Source organism: Falco cherrug, unplaced genomic scaffold, assembly GCF_023634085.1.
Source record: "Falco cherrug isolate bFalChe1 unplaced genomic scaffold, bFalChe1.pri U_21a, whole genome shotgun sequence".
NCBI classification, from domain to species: domain Eukaryota; kingdom Metazoa; phylum Chordata; class Aves; order Falconiformes; family Falconidae; genus Falco; species Falco cherrug.
This window is the reverse complement of record NW_026599289.1, coordinates 212,501-215,000: the sequence shown is the minus strand read 5'-3', so window position 1 is coordinate 215,000 and position 2,500 is coordinate 212,501.

Genomic DNA, 2,500 nt, shown 5'->3' with positions numbered 1-2,500 from the left:
TATGCGAAACGAGCCGAGCCGAGCAGAGCCGAGCCGAGCCGATCTTAGGCGAAACGAGCCGTGCCGAGCCGAGCCGAGCCGATCTCAGCCCAGCCCAGCCGAGCCGAGCCGAGCCGATCTTAGGCGAGCCGAGCCGAGCCGAACCGATCTTAGGCGAAACGAGCCGAGCCGAGCCGAGCCGAGCCGAGCCGAGCCGAGCCGAGCCGAGCCGAACCGATCTTAGGCGAGCTGAGCCGAGCCGAGCCGAGCCGAGCCGATCTCAGCCCAGCCCAGCCGAGCCGAGCCGAGCCGAGCCGATCTTAGGCGAAACGAGCCGAGCCGATCTCAGCCCAGCCCAGCCGAGCCGAACCGATCTTAGGCGAAACGAGCCGAGCCGAGCCGATCTTAGGCGAGCCGAGCCGAGCCGAGCCGATCTTAGGCGAGCCGAGCCGAGCCGAGCCGAGCCGAGCCGAGCCGAGCCGAGCCGATCTTAGGCGAAACGAGCCGAGCCGATCTCAGCCCAGCCCAGCCGAGCCGAACCGATCTTAGGCGAGCCGAGCCGAGCCGAGCCGAGCCGAGCCGAGCCGAGCCGAGCCGAGCCGAGCCGAGCCGAGCCGAGCCGAGCCGAGCCGAGCCGAGCCGAACCGATCTTAGGCGAAACGAGCCGAGCCGAGCAGAGCCGAGCCGAGCCGATCTTAGGCGAAACGAGCCGTGCCGAGCCGAGCCGATCTCAGCCCAGCCCAGCCCAGCCGAGCCGAGCCGATCTTAGGCGAAACGAGCCGTGCCGAGCCGAGCCGAGCCGATCTCAGCCCAGCCCAGCCGAGCCGAGCCGAGCCGATCTTAGGCGAAACGAGCCGAGCCGAGCCGAGCCGAGCCGAGCCGAGCCGAGCCGAACCGATCTTAGGCGAGCTGAGCCGAGCCGAGCCGAGCCGATCTTAGGCGAAACGAGCCGAGCCGAGCCGAGCCGATCTCAGCCCAGCCCAGCCGAGCCGAGCCGAGCCGATCTTAGGCGAAACGAGCCGAGCCGAGCCGATCTTAGGCGAGCCGATCTTAGGCGAGCCGAGCCGAGCCGAGCCGAGCCGAGCCGAGCCGAGCCGAGCCGATCTTAGGCGAAACGAGCCGAGCCGAGCCGAGCCGATCTTAGCCCAGCCCAGCCCAGCCGAGCCGAGCCGATCTTAGGCGAGCCGAGCCGAGCCGAGCCGATCTTAGGCGAGCCGATCTTAGGCGAGCCGAGCCGAGCCGAGCCGAGCCGAGCCGAGCCGAGCCGAGCCGAGCCGATCTCAGCCGAGCCGATCTTAGGCGAGCCGAGCCGAGCCGAGCCGAGCCGATCTTAGGCGAAACGAGCCGTGCCGAGCCGAGCCGAGCCGATCTCAGCCCAGCCCAGCCCAGCCGAGCCGAGCCGTTCTTAGGCGAGCCGAGCCGAGCCGAGCCGAGCCGAGCCGAGCCGGGGAGAGGAGAGGAGAGGGAGAGGAGAGGAGGGGAGAGGAGAGGGAGAGGAGAGGAGAGGGAGAGGAGAGGAGAGGGAGAGGAGAGGAGAGGAGAGGGAGAGGAGAGGAGAGGAGAGGAGAGGAGAGGAGAGGAGAGGAGAGGAGAGGAGAGGAGAGGAGAGGAGAGGAGAGGAGAGGAGAGGAGAGGAGAGGAGAGGGCACGCATGCCGCCCAAGTCCCATTCCACGGGGCGATCACCATCGAGGACAGACGGGACGGCGGCGGCAGCAAAGGACCTCCCGTCGGCCGTGCACGTCGTGAACGGGTGCCCCGTTCGCTCCGGTTGGACCTCCCGAAGGCGGGGCTTTGTCGGTCCCGTTTCTTGACGGCCAGCGAGGCCGACGGAGGCATCTCCCCGTCCGCCGGGTCCGTCCGTCCGTCGGTTCCAGGCGATTGTCACCGGCCAATAGCAGGGCGCGCGGAGAGTAAGCCGCCGTCCGCCTCCGCCTCTTGGAGGACGCGCGCCCTGCTCCGAGGTAGAGCTAGCCTCCGCCTCCGCCGCTTTCCTCTGCCGGGTAGACCTGGCCTCCGTTTCTGGCCACCGCGCCCCCCCCCCCCCCCCCCCCCCCCCCCCCACCGGCGACTAGGCAGCGAGAGCATCGGTCTCGGCCGTGCCGCACGGCATCCCGGGAGGCTGCCCGGGAACGGAAAGAGCGAGCTCAGTAACAGTCTCGCCGGTTGGGGGCGCGATGCCCCTGCCGGAGCGCTTCGCGGAAAGGACGGCCACGTTTACCTCTGGCGACGGGAGGGGACTTAGCCGCATTTCTGGGCCCGTCTGGTAGACCTGTTTTTCTCCTCCGTGCCACCGAGGTGCCGAAGGGGTCGCACTCTCAACACTGCCTCCAGCGACGTCATCGTCGTGTGGCCTCTGTCGCCGCTCCCTCTCCCCGTGTCCAGATGCGCCACCCTCTTGCAGCCTGCCGCTGTCACGGCTGCCCTAGTCCGTACTATAGGAGAGCGAGCGGTGACTCCTCTCGCGAGCAGCGCGCTCGGCGCAGCCGGGTACTGAAGGGTGGCCGCCGGGGCCGGGCGTG